The 22,310-nt window shown below is 42.0% G+C and overlaps 1 long non-coding RNA gene across 1 annotated transcript; it reads left to right on the top strand.

Annotated features, from left to right (window-relative positions):
- Nucleotides 1-973: 973 nt before the first annotated feature.
- LOC125117532 (uncharacterized) lies at nucleotides 974-21,708 on the top strand. Its single transcript, XR_007132645.1, has 2 exons — nucleotides 974-1,142; nucleotides 20,338-21,708. It is a non-coding gene; the product is annotated as an uncharacterized LOC125117532 (long non-coding RNA).
- The last annotated feature ends 602 nt before the right edge of the window (nucleotides 21,709-22,310 follow it).

The following is a 22,310-nucleotide window of genomic DNA, read 5'->3' as shown; positions in this document are numbered from 1 at the left end:
CCGTGTTACTGCAAATTTCATCGATAAGTAGAATAAAGAAAATGTGGTATATATATTCAATGGACTATAATACAGCCTTGAAAAAGAGGGAGCTCCTATAATAGCATCTGTTTTTTTCTTTTTACAGACACATGAAGCATATGGAATTTCCCAGGCTAGGGGTTGAATCAGAGCTACAGCTGCTGGCCTGCACCACAGCCATGGCAACACAGGATCCAAGCCACATCTGCAACCTATGCTACAGCTTGCAGCAATGCCAGATCCTTAACCCACTGGAGCAAGGCCATGGATTGTACCTGTATCCTCACAGACATTATTCCAGGTTGTTAACCCACTGAGCCACAACAAGAACTCCTACAGTATTTTTTAATTGCAGTTATTCACATTTGCCTCTTCAGCTGGAATGTGAGCTCTGTGGAGAGAGATCTATTCATCTTTGTTTCCCCACAACAGCCATTCAATAGAGATGTTTAATAACTGACCATTGATTAAAGAGCCCCTTCAGAGCAGGTGCACCTAAGTCCACAGGACCAAACCATTAGCCCCATCTGCTTGGCAAGGTCCAAGCCTTTTCTTTGGAGAGTCTGATCCATTTACATTTAAAGCAATTAGTATAAGGAAGGACTTATGCCATTTTGTTATTTTTCTTTATAACTTTTACCTTTTTGTCTCTCATTTTCTCCATTACTCTCTTCTTTAGTGTTAAGTTGATTTTTTGGTAATGAACCATTTTGATTCTCTTCTCATTTCCCTTTGTGTATATTTAAGGGAATTATACTCATCTTAGGTTTATAACATTCTTGTTTGAATAGATACCAGCTTAACTTCAATAGCATACGAAGTCCCTATTCCTGTAAAACTCTGTTCTCTTATGTTATTAATGTCACAGATTATATCGTTATATATTTTGTGCCCTATAACATAGATTTATAATTATTTTGTATGCCTTTATCTTTTAAATCATGTAGAAAATAAAAAGTGAAGTCACAGAACAAAACAAAAACTCTCTCTTCAAACTGCTGTCTCTCCCTGCCGTGTGAGGACAACAGTGGGAAAGCAGCTATCTGCAAGCCAAGAAGAAAGCTCCAACCAGAACCCAGGCATGCTGGCACCCACATCTCAGATGTTTATCTTCCAGAACTGTAAGAAAATAACATATCTGTTGTTTAAGCCACCTAGTCTATGGTATTTTGTTCTGGCAGCCAGAGCTAGCTAAGACAGGACTAAGTGGTCCTCTGAGCCAACCTTCTTATTTTACACAGATCCAAAGGGACACAGAGCAGACCAGGATCAAAACCCAGCCCATTCTCTAACCCACAGCCCACAGCCCTAGCCAGTGAAACAAGCTTGCCAAATAGTGCAGAATGAAAGAACAGGCCGAAAGCAAAAAGTATATTTTTCTTAAACATGTCGGTCTTTAAACTCTTTTTTAGGCTAGCTTTGAAATAACATTTAACTGAAGGTCCAAGGGGACCTCCAGAAAGGCGTGAAGTTGAGAATTTGGCTTACAAGGCTTCCAAAGATGAGAAAGGGAGAGGCCTACATTTTGGCTATAATGAAATTGTAATTACAGCGTTGTGAGTTATGCAAAGGAGAGCAGACAGCAGGATTCACAACCCCGTGAAATTTCTTGTATCTGTATGCAAAACTGAATGAACTAAAACATGTCAGAGCTTCTCTTTAAAATCCTCCGTTGCGGAGTTCCCGTCATGGCGCAGTGGTTAACGAATCCGACTAGGAACCATGAGGTTGCGGGTTCGGTCCCTGCGCTTGCTCAGTGGGTTGACGATCTGGCGTTGCCGTGAGCTGTGGTGTAGGTTGCAGACGCGGCTCGGATCCTGCGTTGCTGTGGCTCTGGCGTAGGCCGGTGGCTACAGCTCCTATTGGACCCCTAGCCTGGGAGCCTCCACGTGCTGCGGAAGCGGCCCAGGGAAATAGCAAAAAGACAAAAAATAATAATAATAATAATAAAATAAAATCCTCTGTTGCAAGCACTACATTACATGAGAATGGTGTTTTACACCTCACAGTGCGCTTCTACATAACATAGTCTCAGGGAATCCATGCAACAGCCAGCAGAGGAATTTAGCATCCATAAGTGATCAAGCAAAGTCACACAGCTGCTGAGAGTTAGAACTGACACTTGAATACTGTGTGTGCGTGTGAGAGAGAGAGAGAATGACTTGGGGTGGGGTTGATCCCACTTCACTATATGCTCTAGAGCTGCACTCCAAGAAGTGTCGTAAACATTCGCCATTAACAAAAAAACTAAACTACCAGTAAAAGGCCCGAGTTTTAGCTCTGCCATCAATTCATGGTCAGCTTGGGCCAGTCACTTGGCCTCTAGTTCTCTGTTTCTTCAACTATGAAAAAAGTGTGTTAAATAGTTTTGTCTTTGATTCTCTTTCCATTCAATCTTTAATTTTCAAAATTAATCACAATTAGTTAGATACAGAAAATCAAGCCATGCTGTGAGGGAAGGACATTGAAAGCAAAGATCTCAGGAATATTCAGCAGTGTGCCTTACTCCAGAGGTGGCCATTTTGGGAAAATCTGGCCACACCCATCAGTCAGCTGCTGAGAAGCCCCAGGGCAAACAACAACCCAGGTGGGATCACAGACCTGCCCCTCAGTAAAGAGGCTACCTAAAGACCCCTCAGGTACACAGCTGCCTCTAATTCCAGCCAGAGACTAAGCCCCACCCACCAGAGGGATTAGAATCAGCTACACCTACCAGTGGGCAGGCATTAGCCCCTCCCATCAGGAAGCCTACAGCAAGCCCCCCATACCGACTTCAGCCACAAGGGGGCAGACACCAGAAGTAAGAGAGGCTACAACTCTACTGTCTGTAAAAAGGTTACCACACCAAAAAACCTATAAAAATGAAAAGACAGAGAACTATAACTCAGATGAGGGAGAAAGAAAAAAACCCAGAAAATCAGCTAAGTGATGAGATTCTCAGCCTCCAGGAAAAAGATTTTAGATTGTTGATGCTAAAGATGATGCAAGACATTGGAAACAAACTGGAGGCAAAGATGGATAACTTACAGGAAACACTAGCAAAGAGATACAAGATATCAAACTGAAACAAGAAGAGATGCAAAATACAATAACTGAAATAAAAAATTCACTAGAAGCAGCTAACAGCAGAATACAGGAGGCAGAAGAACGAATAAGCGAGGTGGAGGACAGATTAGTGGAAATTATGGATGCAGAACAGAAAAGAGAAAAAAGATTGAAAACAAATGAAGAGTCTCAGGGAACTCTGGGACAATGTTAACCACACCGACATCCATATTATAGGGGTGCCAGGAGGAGAAGAGAGAGAGAAGGAGACAGAAAAAATATTCCAAGAGATAATACTGAAAACTTTCCTAACGTGGGAAAGGAACCACTCACTCAAATCCAGGAAGCACAACGAGTACCATACAAAATAAACCCAAGGAGGAACACCCCGAGACACATACTAATCAAACTGACCAAAATTAAAGCCAAAGAGACAATCTTAAAAGCAGCTAGGGAAAAGAAACAAGTAACATACAAGGGAACCCCAATAACTCTGCAGGCCAGAAGGGAGTGGCATGATATACTTAACGTGATGAAAGGAAAAAATCCTCCAACCAAGAATACTCTACCCAGCAAGGCTCTCATTCAGATTTGAAGGAGAAACCAAAACCTTCACAGATAAGCAAAAGCTGAGAGAATTCAGCAATGCTAAACCAGCCTTACAACAAATACTAAAGGAACTTCTCTAGAAAGAAAAGAGAAGACAGCAACAGGAAACCAAAATTCCACAAATAACAAGGCTCACCTGTAAAGGTATATATACAGTAAAGATATGAAATCATCCACGCACAATTATACCACCAAAATCAGAAATCAAGAGAAGAGGTGGGTACAAATGCAGGACACTGGAGATGAACTTGCAATTAAGAGAACAACAACTTAAAACATCTTGTATACATATAGACTCTTATATCAAAATTTCAGAATAACTGCAAAGCAAAAATCTACAATTGATACACAAAGAAAAATCAACTCAAATACAACACTAAAGATGACCATCAAACCAGAAGAGGAGAGAACAAGAGAAGAAGGGAAGAAAAAAGAGCAACAAAAACAAATCCAAAGCAATTAATAAAATGGCAAGAAGAACATACATATCAATAATTACCTTAAATGTTAATGGACTAAATGCCCCAACCAAAAGACATAGACTGGCTGAATGGATACAAAAACAAAATCCATACATATGTTGTCTTCGAGAGACCCACTTCACTTCTAGAGACACAAATTGAAAGTGAGAGGATGGAAGAAAATATTTCACGCAAATGGGGATCAAAAGAAAGCAGAGTAGCAATACTCATATCAGACAAAATAGACTTTAAAATGAAGAGTATCTTAAGGGACAAAGAACGTCATTACATAATGATCAAAGGATCAATCCAAGAAGATATAACAATTTTAAATATCTATGCACCCAACATAGGTTCACCACAATATATAAGGCAACTGTTAACAAGCTTAAAAGGACAAAGCAACAATAACACAATAATAGTGGGGATGTTAACACCCAATTACAACAATGGACAGATCAACCAGACAGAAAATCAACAAGGAAACACAGGCCCTGAATGAAGCATTAAACCAGATGGACTTAATAGATATTTATAGGACGTTCCATCCAAAAGCAACAGAATACACATTCTTCTCACGTGCCCATGGAACATTCTCTAAGACTGATCACATCCTGGGCTACAAATCCAACCTCAGTAACTTTAAGAAAATTGAAATCATATCAAGCATCTTTTCCAACCACAATGCTATACAACCGGAAATCAACAACAAGAAAAAACCTGCAAAAAACGCAAACATGTGGAGACTAAACAACATGCTACTAAACAACCAATGGATCACTGAAGAAATCAAAGAGGAAATTTAAAAAATACCTAGAAGCAAATGACAATGAAGATACAACACTCCAAAACCTATGGGATGCAGCAAAAGCCATTCTAAGAGGAAAGTTTATAGCAATACAAGCCCACCTCAGGAAACAAGAAAAAGTGCAAATAAACAAGCTAACTTTACATCTAAAGCAGCTTGAGAGAGAACAGACAACACCTAAAGTTAGTAGAAGGAAAGAAATCATAAAGATCACAGCAGAAATCAATGAAATAGAAACAAAGAAAACCATAGAAAAGATCAATGAAACGAAAAGCCGGTTCTTTGAAAAGATCCACAAAATTGATAAACCCCTAGCCAGGCTTAGCAACCAAAGAGAGAGGACTCAAATCAATAAAATTAGAAATGAAAAAGGAGAAGTAACAACGGACATCACAGAAATACAAAGGATCATAAGAGACTACTATACGCAACTATATGCCAATCAAAAGGAAAACCTAGAAGAAATGGACAAATTCTTAGAAAAGTACAATCTTCCAAGACTAAACCAAGATGAAAGAGAAAAGATGAATGGACCCATCACAAGAACTGAAATTGAAACTGTGATTAAAAACTTCCAACAAACAAAAGTCCAGGACCAGATGGCTTCATAGGCAAATTCTACCAAACATTTAGAGAAGAGCTAACACCTATCCTTCTGAAACTATTTCAAAAAATTGCAGAGGAAGGGATACTCCCAAACTCATTCTATGAGGCCACCATCACCCTGATACCAAAACCAGACAAAGATACCACAAAAAATGGAAAACTACAGGCCAATTTCGCTAATGAACATCAATGCAAAAATCCTCAACAAAATACTTGCAAACCACATCCAACAATACATTAAAAGGATTGTACATCATGATCAACTGGGATTTATTCCAGGGATGCAAGGATTCTTCAATATCGGCAAATCCATCAGTGGAGCTGATGAACTGACTTATAGTTTAACAAACTGAAGAATAAAATCCATATGATCCTCTCAATAGACACGGAAAAAGCCTTTGACAAAATCCAACACCCATTTCTGATAAAAACCCTTCAGAAAGTGGGCATAGCAGGAACCTACTTCAAATAATAAAGGCCATATATGACAAACCCACAGCAAACATCATTCTCAATGGTGAAAAGCTGAAAGAATTCCTGCTGAGATCAGGAACAAGACAAGGATGTCCGCTCTCGCCACTACTCTTCAACATAGTTCTGGAAGTCCTCGCCACAGCAATCAGAGAAGGAAAAGAAATAAAAGGAATCCAAACTGGAAAGGAAGAAGTAAAACTATCCCTGTTTGCAGATGACATGATACTATACTTAGAGAATCCTGAAGACTCTACCAGAAAACTGTTAGAGCTCATCCATGAATTTGGCAAAGTTGCAGGATACAAAATCAATACACAGAAATCAATAGCATTTCTATACACTAACAATGAAAGAGCAGAAAGAGAAATTAGGGAGGCATCCCATTTACCATCGCATCCAAAAGAATAAAATACCTAGTAGTAAACCTATCTAAAGAGACAAAAGACCTGTACTCTGAAAACTATAAGTCAGTGATGAAAGAAATCAAAGATGACACAAATAGATGGAAAGATAATACCATGCTCATGAATTGGAAGAGTTAATATTATCAAAATGACTATACTACCTAAGGCAATCTACAGATTCAATGCAATCCCTATCAAATCACCAAGGACATTTTTCACAGAACTCCAACAAAATATTTTAAAGTTTGTTTGGAAGCACAAAAGACCCAGAATAGCCAAAGACATCCTGAAAAAGAAAAATGGAGCTGGAGAAATCAGGCTCCCGGACTTCAGACTATACGACAAAGCAACAATCATCAAAACCGCATGGTACTGGCCCAAAGACAGAAATCTAGATCAGTGGAACAGGAGAGAAAGCCCACAATTAAACCCACGCACCTACAGCCAACTAATCTATGACAAAGGAGGAAAGAATATACAATGGAGAAAGGACAGCTTGTTCAATACATGGTGCTGGGAAAACTGGACAGCCACAGGGAAAAAAATGAAATTAGAACACTCCCTAACACCATACACAAAAATAAACTCCAAATGGATTAAAGACGTAGATATAAGACCAGACATTATCCAACTCCTAGAGGAAAACATAGGCCAAACACTCTCTGGCATAAATGACAGCAACATCTTCTCAGATCCACCTCTTAGAGCAATGACAGTAAAAACAAAAATAAACAAATGGGACCTAATCAAACTTAAAAGTTTCTGCACAGCAAAGAAAACCCTAAACAAAACGAAAAGACAACCCACAGGATGGGAGAAAATCTTTGCAAGTGAATCGACTGACAAGGGATTAATCCCCAACATTGATGAACACCTTCTGCAGCTCCATAGCAAAAAAACAAACAACCCCATCCAAAAATGGGCAGAAGATCTAAACAGACAGTTCCCCAAGAAGACATACAGAGGGCCGAGAAACACTTGAAGAGATGTTCAACATCACTCATTATTAGAGAAATGCAAATCAAAACCACTGAGGTACTACCTTACTCCAGCCAGAATGGCCATCATCAAAAAGTCTACAAACAATAAGTGCTGGAGAGGCTGTGGAGAAAAATGAACACTAGTACACTATTGGTGGGATTGTAAATTAGTGCAACCACTGTTGAAAACGGTGTGGAGATTCCTCAGAAAACTGAAAATAGAACTACCATTTGATCCAGTAATCCCACTCCTGGGCATCTATCCAGAGAAAACCACAACTCGCAAAGACATGTACTCCAATGTTCATTGCGGCACTATTTGCAATAGCCAAGACATGGAAACAACCTAAATGTCCATCGACAGAAGAGCGGATAAAGAAGATGTGGTACATATACACAATGGAATATTACTCAGCCATCAAAAGGAATGAAATACCAGCATTTTTAGCAATATGGATGGACCTAGAAATTATCATGCTAAGTGAAGTCAGCCATACAATGACACCAACATCAAATGCTGTCATTTACATGTGGAATCTGAAAAAAGGACAGACGGAACTTCTTTGCAGAACAGATGCTGACTCACAGACATTGAAAAACTTATGGTCTCCAGAGGAGACAGTTTGGGGGGTGGGGGGATGTGCTTGGGTTGTGGGACGGAAATCCTGTGCAATCAGATTGTTACGATCATTATACAACTACAGATGTGATAAATTCATTTGAGTAATTAAATAAATAAATAAAAATTAAAAAAAGAAAATCAAGCCAAATCTCTTCCCAAAAATTCTGATCCCTGGACCAGGTTTCCAGGAGGTTGACACTATTCATACTGCATTTCCCCCAGACTCTTCGGGGTCACGTAGAGAGGAGACCTGCAACTGGTCTGAATGCTGCAGGAACTAATGTCTGGCCTGTCATTCTAGTTAGAAGTCTCAGCCTGTGACCAGAGTGGTCCGCATGGAGGAGGTAAGTCGGGACCAAGTATGCAGAAGACCAAATGCTTACTCCATGGAGTCCCACAAAAGGCACATTTCCCAGACACTCTTACCTACGGAGATTAAGATCTTCTGAGATCCTGCCTGATTTAGACCCCTAACACTAGTAATTTCAGGCTAGCAATAGTCCTAGATCAATAAATACCCAAATCTGGAGTTCCCTGGTGGTTCACTGGGTTAAGGATCTGGCATTGTCATTGCTGTGGCCTAGGTTCAGTCCCTGGCCCAAGAACTTCCACATGCCATTGCTATAGATAAAAACAAAACCAAAAATTGTATTAAATAAATATCTAAATCATAGTCATAGGAAAGCAACATTTATAGCACTGAAGGTTGCTTTATCATGGCAACATCTATATTTATTAACGATATTTATTACTAATAAAATATGGAGAGTATGAAGGTTTAATGCGTCATTCCAAGAGTTGTGGTCTTTAACACAGACTGTTCTTAATCAAGTTCAAGAGGTTTCCTCAATGGCTCCATGTCTTTAGAGAAAGTGAGAACATTCACTAAGACTTTTCTTTCTTTTTTTTTGTCTTTTTGTCTTTTCTAGGGCCACTCTTGAGGCATATGGATGTTCCCAGGCTAGGGGTTGAATCGGAGCTGTAGCCACAGGCCTACGCCAGAGCCACAGCAACGCGGGATCCGAGCCGCGTCTGCAACCTACACCTCAGCTCTTGGCAATGCCGGATCGTTAACCCACTGAGCAAGGGCAGGGACCGAACCCACAACTTCATGGTTCCTAGTTGGATTCGTTAACCACTGAGCCACGATGGGAACTCTGAGAAAGACTTTTAAACCATGTTTTCAACAAGTGAGAAATAAAGTCATTGTCAAGAAAAGGTGAGGTTTAAAAAAATAATTATTAGGATACATTAGCACTGGCTTTCAAGTCTCATGTAATTCTTATATGCTATATTAATTCATACTTGCACATATAATGGAAGTTTCAAGGACTCTCAAGCAGTAGTCTTCTTATCAGCAGACGTACAAAAGGAGGATAACAGGAAAATTCACTTGTCAGAGGAAATGCAATTTGGAACTAAAATAAAGCTTTCAAAATTTCAGCCTTGAAGTACCACCATCACAGTTTTTTGCCTTTCCAATGTGTTCATTACAATATTATTTACTTAACATTTAACTTGATGTTCATACTAAACAATAAAATCTGTGAAATGACAAGTTCAATATGTAAGTCGTTTCTTCCCAAACACATTAAACCATATAATAGCTATTAAAAACATTCATTCCAGAAACCCTTAAAATTAGACATTATGCACTTACACCATGAGTTGATCTGTAACTTTCAATGTTTGTTGGCTGCCATCTGGATTTCATTAATCATTCCCTTATAATACTGAGTTAATAAAGATAAGAAATTAATATGTATACAAAAATGAGTATTACCCTGCTATGATAGTCATCCTAGGATAGGAAGGAAAACATTAGAATTAAAAAGTATCATAATGCAGTTAGCGGCACAATAGAGATTTTTATGAAGCTTTAAGCAGGACAGAAGAGAAAGCACTTAATTCTGTTAGGGAAGCTTCAGGAAGAGGTGGCACTTCTTAGCTGTAGAATGTTGAGAAATCACTCAACCTCTCTGAACCATACAGAGTGATGAGCATGCAGTGATACAAGGTATCTAGAAGAGTGGCTTTCAAACTTTTGGTTTCAGGGCCCCTTAATATGCTGAAAAATTATTGAGAATCCCAAAAAGTTTTGTGGGTTAGATCTATCTGTATTTATTGTATTAGAACTTTAAAGTCTTTATTGTTCATAAAAATGACAATAATAAACACAGGCTAATATAAATAAAATTTTTTATTAAAATGACCATATTTCCCTCCTGAGACAAAGTTTACCAAGTGAAATAAGCTAGTCATAAAAAATAAGTACTATATAGTTCCACTTATATATGGTACCTAAAGTAGTTAAATTCATCAAGAAAGTAGAATGGTGGTTGCCAGGCCCTGGGGAGGAAGAGAAGAATGGGGGTTGTTGTTTAATGGGTATAGAGTTTCATTTATGCAAGATGAAAAGAGTTCTAGAGATTGGTTGCACAAATGGGAATGTATTTAACACTACTGAGTGGTACACTTAAAAATAGTTACGAGTGTTCCTATGCAGCAGAAATGAAACCTCCATGAGGATACAGGTTTGATCCCCAGCCTCGCTCGGTGGGTCAGGATCTGTAGGTCACAGATGTGGCTTGGATCCCAAGTTGCTGTGGCACAGGCCAGCAGCCGTAGCTCCAATTCAACCCCTAGCCTGTGAACTTCCATATGCCACAGTGCTGCCCTAAAAAAGACAAAAAAGAGAAGTACATGTTGTTTTGATTCAAGTATATAAAGAATATCCAGCTTCATGGTTAAGTGTTAGAAACATAAGGAGTATTTTGGTAACTTTATCAGATAATTGTGGGTCTTCTTTCATACCACATCAAAACCCAACAAGTAATAGTTTCTTATGGTTTGTTATGTAGTGGAATATGAAACTATGCAACTTAACTTTAGCTACTCTGTTACATTAAAATCCATTTTCTACTTGAATGACTGTTTTACCCACGCATGATGTTTTTTTAACATCAAACATAGGTTATTGGGGAAATAATGGATTCACTAAGTTATACACTCTTCCAAATGTTGGCACATTTGAGTTTACAGTTTTAAAAAGTTACATGTTACTAATACCTCTGATACCATCAGAAAAGTCTTGAGGTATTCTGAAGCTATTGAGCTGGTAGTGATGAATATAATTTTTCCAAAATTCTAATTTCTCTTGAAAGCTCAGATTTACTATTAGCCTTAAACATTTTCAGTCATTTCCTTGACACAGTAAGCTTAACTTATTTGTTCTTATAAAAAGATATACTAAATATGCCAACACTAAATATCCTAGTATGTCTATTATATTTTCAAGTGAAAATGTGGCTTCATGAAAGTATTAACTATTCAGCTGACAACTCAAACTATCACAAAGTCTTGAGCTTTTCTTCAAGACGACCACTGTGCTCCAGTGTGCAGGAGAAGGACTTTCCATGCATGTCCCAGTTTGTCTCAGAATATTCAAAAGATGTGTGCTTAAAGGTCAAGGTGTAGTAAAAGTAATAATTTTTTTGCTCATTCACTAAGGACTTCTTAAGCGAAACTGGCTTTCACCCCTGAAAGTATGTGCAGTGAAGAACACAGCGGCCACTGGTACAGTTTGATGCCAGCTCCTTGATTCTTGCTAAGGAGGCTGTAGGCTTCCCCGCCATTGTTTTTGCACCTTTGGTGTAAATATCAGCCAGTGAAAAAAGGCAGGTACCATCTTACTATTAACATGAAAAAATTTTAATCTTGTGGGTCCCAGAAAGCAATCCATGAAGCATGTTTTGAGGGCATCTGATCTAGAGGGTTCCCACTGAAAAAGGCCTGAAAAGATGGCTCTAGAGCAGATTTCCTGAGATGGTGTCCTGGCTTTGTCACTGGTTGTTGTGTGTGTTGGGCAGTTAATTAATTCTAGTGAGCCTCTGCTGCTTCATCTCTGTGTATACGTATATGAAGTAAGTTTGTTGTTGTTACTGCTGTTTTTAACTTCCTGCTCCTTTGCAAAATGCTATACCTATTAAATGTCCAATAACTGCTGCTGCTGAAAGAGTAATAACCTTCCCATTTCTCAGATGATAAGTTTCTGTTTTTGAAAGCTCTGATTTCAGAGCAAATCACTAAAGACACCCTCGATAAATGCTTGTTGACTGAAAAAAAGAGTGATGTATAGAAGGAGGTCATTGTAGGAGTTCCCCTTGCAATGCAGCAGAAGCAAATCTGACTAGTATCCATGAGGATGGGGGTTCAATCCCTGGCCTCAATCAGTGGGTTAAGGATCCAGCATTGCCATGAGCTGCAGTGTAGGTTGCAAACATGGTTTGGATCCTGTGTAGCTGTGGCCGTGGCATAGGCCGGCAGCTATAGCTCCAATTCGACCCCTAGCCTGGGAACCTCCATATGCTGCAGGTGCAGCCCCTCAAGAGCAAAAAAATAAAAAAATAAAAAGGAAAAAAAGAAATAACTTGTTGCAGATGTCTCTTTATTTTTTAGCTATTATACCAGAAATGCTTCAGCTCCTAAAATACTCTACTTGGTCTTTATTTTTATAATTCTATAAATGAGGATTATAAAAATAAATAAAGACCAAGTAGAGTATTTTAAAGCTAATGCTTGAATGTAATTATTCTAAAAGGGATTCTAGACCAAAGACAACCCTAGAATGGGACCTTCAATACTAAAGAAAATTAAAAGTAGGTGGCATAGAGCAATAAGACAAAAATTATCCAAGCTGGTTCTTGGGCATCTCTAAGAGAGCATTGCAATTCTTAAATGTTTCTATCAAAGAATGATATTATTCTCCCAAGAAAAATGTAAACTAAACGGGGGAATCCCCAGTTGTTAATCGTATTATTTCTTAGTTTAGGCAAGAGTCATGACTTTCACAACCATTGACCACAGAAAGTTTTATCCAAACAGCATAGAATTTTCAACTTCAAAATCTATAGGCTGGTGGATTTCAAGGAATAAAATCATTGCAAAGTTACTACATTTATCGTATCTCAAGCTGAGTGTGTAAATAATGAAGGTTGAACTCAGAAAACAAGGCTGATAATTCCGTGGTGACCAGCCAGACTCCCGTTCCCATCATTTATTCCTATGTTGATAGCCTTCCCCAGGAAGCCTGGGAAAATAACAGAAGTAACTCAACTTCCCCCAAGAGAAAAGGTTTCATTTTTTTCTTGGCAGATTCATTCCTAATCACATAGCGGGGAACCATCATTAACATCTGGATATTCAGAAAGAGCCACTGAATTATGATAAAAATGTTTTTCAAATCATCGGCCTAAAACTCAAATGATCTACAATGTGTACGATGCTTTTTTCTCCCTTTAGTCAAGAAGATAAATGGAGAAATGCTTTATATTTCAACTTCCAATACACATTTGTTTCTAATCTGGGAAAGTTCATGTCTGCCTACTGTACTTCCATATCAAAGACTGATATGTCAGCTTCTGCTTCTCTCACCATGAGTTTCTTCCAAGAGTACAATTTTTTTTAGCAGTGCAATTACTGCAAAAATTAACTCATTCAAAATGATCATAAGAACTATTACTGGGCTCATTTCTCTTTTAGTATAGTTATGTGCTATTAGATTGAATAGTAATTAAGAAGATCTAATTCATGTTTAACTAGGCTCTTCCTCCTTTAAACAGTTTCTAAAACTTACTTGTCATGACTTATTTCAAACACATAATCATTATAATGCTCTTCACCAAACTTCATCCAAGTTCTCAACATTAGGAGCTACTCCTCGTTCTACTGGGTCAAGTGCACTTGATAAATATAAGGCACTCCTCTATTTAAAACCCTCTGATGGCTTCCCATTGCTCTCGGGACATGATATACAGTCTCACCATGACCCACAAGGCTTTGCTTGCAGACCCATCAAAAGCAGTGTAAGCTCAGGTGAAAGAAAAAAAAAAAAGGTTTGGGAATCCCCCACCACGAATGGACAGGTTAAGATCTTTGCAAACAATGTTTAATTAGCTAACACCTATTTCAATCTTCTTGCCTTAATAATGGGTACCAACTTTGCACTGCTCTCTGCTACCTGCCTACATGAATAGCCCCAGCCCCAACCCATCACCAGCTCCGGCCTCCTCTCCCATACACGCCGTATCCCTAGCCTTCCTGAACTAAGGCGCTGCCCAAAATGATCTTTGTTTGTGTTTTAAGCAAATCCTACTTAACCTCTGAGTTTCGGCGTAAGAGTCAGTCTTCAAAGAAACTCCACCCAGTTTTGCCTCAAACACACTCCGACTGTCCTCCTACTCTGTCACACTGACCACACGGTACATAATTAGCCATGAGGTGGTCCATGTTTTATATCTGTCTCCCTGCTACGCCTCATAAAAGCAGAGATTGAGTCCACTTGGCTGGCATGGCCGTCCAAGAGCCTGCAAGAGAACCTATAAATAGGCCCTCGGAAAGCACTGCCTCCTTGTGCCAGGAAGTCCTTACACTGGGGTGAAAGTTGGTGGGATGAATATCTAGGAGGTGTGTGTGCAGAGGGGGGGATTCTTGACAACCTGCTGGATGTAAGGAAGGGAAGTGAAGAGGCTGAGGACTTTTAGGTTGATTGCAGACATAGGAGGGCAGGCCCTCCCCTAATGGTCGTGTGGCCTCAGCAGTGCAGGGGGAGGCCCCCAAACCACTGGCCTAAACATTTACAAGATTGAAATCAAGCTAATGAACAGTTACACGAAATAGCTCCTATCCTCCCATCTTGAAAAATATGCCTTCGAAGTAAATTGGAAGTCGGATCCTCAAACAGTGAAACAGAAATTTTAATCAGTTTGGGCTTCTGCACCAAAATGAGCCACATCTTAAAATTCTTTAGTAGGAAGTAACTATATTCTTCATCCTTTAAATACACACACACACACCCAGAGTTACAGTCATCCATTAGGAAAAAATAGTTTCCAATGTTTTGGGAAAAAAAAAAGCCAAAATTTATATAGGAAGCTCAGAATCCAACTCTATTGAACTTGTGAAACAAACATGTACAAATGGAATTTCCTGCCTATAAGGAAATGGCTGCTCTCACTTAATTGTCTCTCCCCTTTCATATCCATCCCGAGAACAAGCCACACTCTCCTTCCTTTGTACATTTTCCAACTCAATATTCCATCCTTGGTGTCCCCTGAAGAGCGAAGGGTCTTCAAGCCTCCCCAGTGACTGACAGTGTCCAGTCTCATGACTTCGGGGAACATTTTGCAGGTTACCATGGGTTTGGGGTCCAGAACAGAGAAGAACATTTATAACATGTCACACTGGTGGACCTTGCTTTACAGTGTGTATAAATCCAGAAGCATCGAGTGGCACGGGAAGCAGAGAAGCTGGGCCCGCTCTGATCTACCAGGAGGGCTCTGCCCTGGGAACCCCCAGACTCAGGTGCACTGAACTGCTGCCCACCTTTCCTGGGCAGCTCTGTACAGCATCCACACCTATTCCAGTTCTTCTTAACACCCCATGCTCGCACCCTCTGTTGGAGCAAATAAAAGAGTCTCATGGGGAAGGGAGGGGCCCAAGAGCTCCCATTTCCCTGGGTCTTACCTTGCCCTGCAGAGGCCACTCATCTTCATTTCTGGCAGTGATTTTAACACTCTCTCATCCCCTCTGTAATTACCATAAACTTCATTCAAATACTCTGTAAGGACCTTTAATATATAATGTATAGTTGAATATGAAAGGATCCCTGAATCCCTTTGAAAAATGTCACAACCTGCTGTCATGTGAATAAAATGATTGCCCGGTACTTGTTTTGTACTGATTTTCCTGGACGTGACACCACACAGCCCAGGAAAAGGACTGCTAGGCATCTTTTCATTTACCTAATACTGCCCTTACTCCTTCTTTTGTCTTTTTCTTGCCATTTCTTGGGCCGCTCCTTCAGCATATGGAGGTTCCCAGGCTAGGGGTTGAATCAGCTGTAGCCACCGGCCTAGGCCAGAGCCACAGCAACGCGGGATCTGAGCCGCGTCTGCAACCTACACCACAGCTCACGGCAACGCTGGATCCTTAACCCACTGAGCAAGGCCAGGGATCGAACTCCCAACCTCATGGTTCCTAGTCGGATTCGTTAACCACTGAGCCACGACGGGAACTCCTGCCCTTACTCCTTTTTATGAAGACAATAACACACCAAAAATGAACTTGGAAGAGGGGGATACTCCAATAGTTTGATAGTAATGATCAAGGCATGACTAATCATGGCTTTCAAGGACAATTTACCTCTGATGTGTTCTTTTCCCAATAGGATACCTGTTATTTCTTCTTCCTCTAAAATTTCCCTCCTGTTTGTAAAGTGGCTGCCCAGGCTGAAACTTGCTGCATCACCGCGGTAAAGGGAAGGAGAATACAATTCCAAGGAGAAATATATTAAACACAGACTTATTTTTCAGCATCTCCTCTGGGCTCCCTCTCCTGCAGGACTAACGCCTAATGATTCCAGGAAGTGAAAGCAATTAAATTTCACTTGGTGTAAAGTTGAAGAAATTGTCCCATGTGAAAAGAATGTTTCTTTGCCACATTCCATAGGTGGCAATAAACAGGCAAATTTCACTGGTTTTGACATAGTAGTACTAGAGCTTTCACAGGGCTCAGGTTGATTTCATTTTAAAAAGTTGAATTTATGGGACAGAGGCCTGAAAGGTTTGTACTGACATGTTTAAAACCCTCTTTTAAAAAGTGGCATATTGCATCGTTCCATTTAAGTGTTCACACCGCAGACTGAAACATAATCTGTTTACTGAAAAAACAACTTTTTATGGCGCTGTGAATAATTTCCCATTGAAAAAGAAAACAATGTACAATATTTTAGTGCTTTGTGAAACATCTGGAAATTTTTCGTCAGTTGCTAAGGCTATTAAGAATTTGCATCCACATTCAAACTACTGATTTTTTAATTTAAGGCAGAACAACTTGAAACATACTGCTGAACGAATCTCAAAGCAACAGCTTCCAAAGGCCCACTGCAGGCACCCAGAGACAAAGCAGCGACGCCACCGAAAGGCAGGTCTGCTTTCAGAGAGAGCCCATTAGGGATGTTTGGCTTCTTCGTCCTCACTTTTCTATGCACAGTGTAAAGTGGATTGTATTCGTAGGGTTCTGCCAGCTACTCTAACAAATAAACCCCACATCGCAGTGGCTTAACATAGGGAAAGTTTGTTGTCTGCTCACCTAATCGTCCAACGTGGGTGTGCCGAGTGGGCAGGCAGCTTCCACATCCAGACCCAAACTGCTTCCATTGCTGACTCTGCCTCTTCCACAGGGAGCTCTGCAGCAAGGAGAAAAAGGATGGAGATGAAGTGATGCCCAGTAGGCCCACTTATGTCCCGTGAGCAAACCAGCCACAGGGTAGGGGGAACTGCAGGCTGGTCCCAGGGAGGCCAAGGAAAGGGTTTGGCCAACAGCGAGCCAGTCCGTAGATCCCAGTCCATACGTTACAAGATTAAAACTTCTTTCCAAATTCCAGCATGCTCAGAGTTCATTATTCACTCACCCAGTCCCCCTTGTGGGCTCTGTGTAAAGCACTTTCCTGAAGGGCCTGGGGATTCGGGACTAACAGGGAAGGAAAGCCACTGCCCTGAGACAGTCTTTCCTGATCTCAGCTCCGAAGGCTTTATTTGTGAAAATGTGAAACAGGACCAATGATGGAGACAGGAGGTGCACATTAACTGATTCCAGCTCTGGAAAAGTGTACAAGCTTTAGGGTCAAAAGTCCTTTTTGATTTCATTCTATTTTGTGTGCGTGTGTGCGTGTGTGTGTCTTTTTAGGGCCACACCCCAGCATATGGAGGTTCCCAGGCTAGGGGTTGAATCGGAGCTATAGCCGCTGGCCTATACCACAGCCACAGTAATGCCAGAGCCAAGCTGTGTCTGTGACTTACACCACAGCTCATGGCAACGCTGGATCCTTAACCCACTGAGTGAGACCAGGGATCGAACCCACAACCTCATGGATGCCAGTCAGATTTGTTTCCACCGAGCCACGACAGGAACTCCTCTTTCTATTCTCCTTTTCTTCTAAGACTGTCATTTCCCCACAAGAGCCCTTCATGCAAACTTAGGACTCAGGTACTCTTTGCAAAAAAGCCCTTCTCGTTATTTAAGTGCTGATGTGCAGGTGCGATACTCAGACCTATGGTGGTGATGCAGAGATGGGAGCCAGTTTCCCTAAAGAGCAGGTCCACCTTGAAAAGGTGAATTAAAATAGAAATAACCGAGGGTCCCTGAGAGTTCTTTCTTTCCCACCTTGTGCCTTCTTCTTCTGCCCAACTTATGTGGGCAGCTCTTCTCTGAGCCACCATCAAATACGACCCCACTTCATCATCTTAGGATAATTGCATGTTTGCCTGTAGGCCCCTCCCTTGGATGATACACTCTGTGAGGAAACAGACCCTCAATATCTCGTTTATCCCTAACACCCACCCCAGACTCTGGCTCCTAACAGGTGCTTGCTAAGCATTTGCAGAGTGGAACTGAATTGAGTGCAAGTTCGAAAAAGATAAATTTCCTAAGACAGTAAAAGAATCAAAGAGCTACTAGCATTCAAAGGAGAGAAGCAGGCATCTGGCTCACAGGGGGAGCGGCGGGGCGGGGGGGGGGGGGAGAGATTTCCTGAAGCATTTGAAGTGGACTTTAAAGGAAGGATAGAATTTCAACCAAGCAGAATTTCAGGGATGGCCCTGCAGGCAGAGGAACAGCATATGTAAAGGAGCAAACCGCATCCTCAGAGGAGAAAAGGCAAAGATGCATTTGAGGACTAGCTAGCAGTCTTGCTTCTCTGGTGCTTAAAGTATAGGAAGGGAGGGACGAGAGACGGGGATGGAAAGGGAGGTTGGGACAATTCTAGAAAGGGCTGTGATTCTCAGGCTGGCACGTTTCCGTTTAATTCTCTGGCCACCGGGGAACTGGGGAAGGTCTGGTACCAGGAGGATCCGTCTGCCAGGGGGACGGGGATGTGGTGTGTGTGGGAGAGACTGGAAGAGAAGAGGCCCCCGCGAGCCCTGATGACAATGCAGGTGCCGGGGCCCTGCCTGAGGCAGTGGACAGGGAGGAGGAACAGGGCAGGAGGAGTTTGGGCATAAGGCGAAAAGCCCACAGCTTTTGATAACTGATCAGCTATTAAGGAGAGATGACCCGGGAGGAGGGCTCGGGGTGAGGGCAGGAACGGGGACTCTGGAAGGGAGAGGACTTATTCGGTGAATGAGGGAAAGGTAAAGAAATTCGGTTTTAGACATTTTGAGCTTGGAGTGCTTAGGAGAGGAAGAGGAGGGACTGGGAAGCAGGACATTGAATGGCACATGCACAGGGAGCTGGCCGTGCAGAGCTGTTGCGGGACGGGGGGCGGGGAGGCAGGGGGACAGACGACCGCATGACCCAGGCCTTGTATTTGTGCACTTTCTCACACTGAGACTTTTAGCATTGCCTCTGAGTTTGTGAATGCAGCCCTTGACTTTGCGTGGGTGTTGGAAATTTAATAAATATAAACTTTAAAAGGACACCACAATTTTGCATCCTACTGAACTACTTACTCACTGTCCTAACATACAGGGAGACTTAAAAATCAGTGTCTTTTAATATCTCTGGCTAGAGGTCCCCTCATAACCTGCATTAACCTCCAACTGCAGCAATCTTTCCACTGAACCATAATTGCTGCAACCTTACCCTGTCCCCCCTGCCTGTGGGATGGCGTGGCATGAGAATCCCAGTAGCCAGCCTGACCTCTGGTAGAGAAAAGGCAACTGAAGAAATAAACATTTGGGGAGGACTGGTGAGAAGGAGGGAAGTCATCTATGTTGAAGTGATCGCTCCAGACAACAAAGTAGAAAAAGACTGCATAGAAGAAAGGCGTCTTCCTTTCAAAAACTGCCACAAAACAATCTCATAGCCTTAGCAATCTTACCTAACACACGGCGGCTCTCAAATGCAAACCATGTCAAAGGCACCGCCTTTTGTGCCCTTTCCTGACATTATCACGCAAGTCCTGTCCAACTCTGCGTTGGGACGCAGGGGACGAGATGGGAAGAGGAGGTGCCGCCCCAGTTCTTTCTAACAACTCCAGTCTCGTTTTTGAACACTGTACGAATCGCTCCAAGAATCTCTCTAACCGCCTTTGCTACTCCTCACTCCCTTTGGCTCCTGAGTGAGGATGGAAGGAGAGAGATGGGGTCAAGAGGGGGGAGGTCTAAGCAGATTTGAAGACGAGGGGCAAGTATTCTGGCCCGTTTCCTTCCCATTTAAATGCTGGGCAGACGGTTTCAGGAAGAAAGAAAACACACTGGCCAATTATGATAAGAATATACTTCTGATACACCTGTTTTACTTTCCACAGCCGACTTGGATGACCTTAATTTTACCTACGCCATGGTATAAATTTTCGCTGAGATCTTTATCTCATCCTGAAACCAATTAGCACATGAGTTTCGGCAGAAGACTCTACAGCAATTTAATACACACCTTGGAAGAAAAGGAAACACTGATGGAAATGAAGACTGTCTCAAAACCAACCGAACAGGTGTGCATTTCCATAATGGCTACGCAGTTCAGCCCCATAGTAGCGTCTGCGCCTTTTGCTTGTGAACCGAATTAGTAATCTTCACGTGGCCTGTCCCAGTGATTGAAATAAATTACTTTGTTAAATTGCGAAGCAGGTTGACCCATCTGTTGGCCCACGAATGTTCAGATTCTCAGAGGGTTTATTATTCCAAATAATGACTGCCATATGCAGCGGTAAACAGTTCTTTTAAAACCGACTGAAGGATTTGGTGCGACTGTTGAAGGCAATTTATAAAGCTTTTCGTGTTCTCCTAAAGGATCTGCCCTTCAACTAACTTCCACGAAAGTTGTCTTGAGTGGTTAATCCTCGTGAGAAACCTTGTTCTCTTTGGAGAGGAAAGAGGGCAGGGAGAGCAGAAACGTCTGTTCTGGGAGCACCCACTGTGTGCTGGGGGCGAGCAGGTACACGAGCCCTGCTCCGTGGAGGCTGTGCCACTGATGTTAATAACCCAGAGAAAACGGGACATCCGAGAGGACAAGCCGCGCATCCAAAGACAAATGCTAAGGTGCAAACAGGGACTCAGATCCAGCCCACTGACTCTAAGACGCACTGCACAATTTCCGCCCGGCCCGAGCGTTTACACTGAGCGGCACGCTGAGCGTGCTGTGCCCTCGCAATCCCAAACTGTGAGAGAACAGGGGTGTCACTCTCCTGGTTCTGCAGGCAACGCCGTTCTGAGGATGCTTCTTTCATTTGCTCCATCTCTCTAAGAAAGATGGATCTCCTTTAAGGGGGAGAGGGCAGGGCTTTGAACTCCCATTGGCAAGAATCTACTAGGAATGTCTTAAAGACAAAAATCTGGGGGTCTTCTTTGCATATGTGGCTTTCCTTCCTTTAGGTCATCCTCCTGTTCTAACCTCAGGGGAAGATGCGTGCTCTGCTCACACAGGGTCCACGGACCAGCCATGATTCGTTCATGATGTTCACGGTGACTCGCCGTGGCCAGATCACAGATGGCAAATTGCTGCGGGATGGCCCGGAGCCAGCACGTGGTCGGCTCTTCTGGTATTCAACAGCAGTATTAATCACGTGTGGAAAGGCATTTTCCCCCCTCTGTGAAAAATGAAATGGCTAATATACAGGATGGAATGAGTGCCCTGGAACAATTCCTTTCTAAACGGGAAAAGAATAAAGCTATTAAAAGAATCAACTCTTGTATGTGACATGATGACAGTGGGATTTTTCTGACGAGCTAAATGAATAAGCTCCCTCGCCTTTGATTTATGCCAGTACAGAGTCTTTCAAAGCTTCAAAAGGCACAGAGCACCTTTGGACATGCCGACAGTCTGCTTCTCCCTTTACTTAAAGGAAGTGAGAGGGGAAGACCAGGCCAAAGGCAAGCCTTTGACAGGCAGAGACCTGAAGAGGTCAGCCCCTAAGTGCCGGCAACGGAAGGGAGAAGGGGTGCCTTGGGTGGGAGTGCCAGAACCTTCTGTTGAGGAGGTTGCCCTCATTTCAACAGCTCCCAAGGCACCTCTGCAGGGGTCAAATCCAGGCCCTGCCTCTCGGTTGCTCTCCTCCCAAACCTGAGGGAAGCCAACCTATTCCTTGGCTGTCACCTGGAGTCCTATAGAAGGGACGAGAAATTAGCATGGGTCTTCACCTCCACCAAAAATGGAACCAGGAAAAACAAAGCCCACATTCAGAGCCTTGCAAAGGACTTAAGATATAAAAACCTATTCCTGGAGTTCCCATCGTGGCGCAGTGGTAGCAAACCTGACTAGTATCCGTGAAGACATAGGTTCGAT

This window comes from Phacochoerus africanus, chromosome 16 (genome assembly GCF_016906955.1).
Source record: "Phacochoerus africanus isolate WHEZ1 chromosome 16, ROS_Pafr_v1, whole genome shotgun sequence".
NCBI classification, from domain to species: Eukaryota; Metazoa; Chordata; class Mammalia; order Artiodactyla; family Suidae; genus Phacochoerus; species Phacochoerus africanus.
This window is presented reverse-complemented; position numbering and strand designations above follow the sequence as displayed.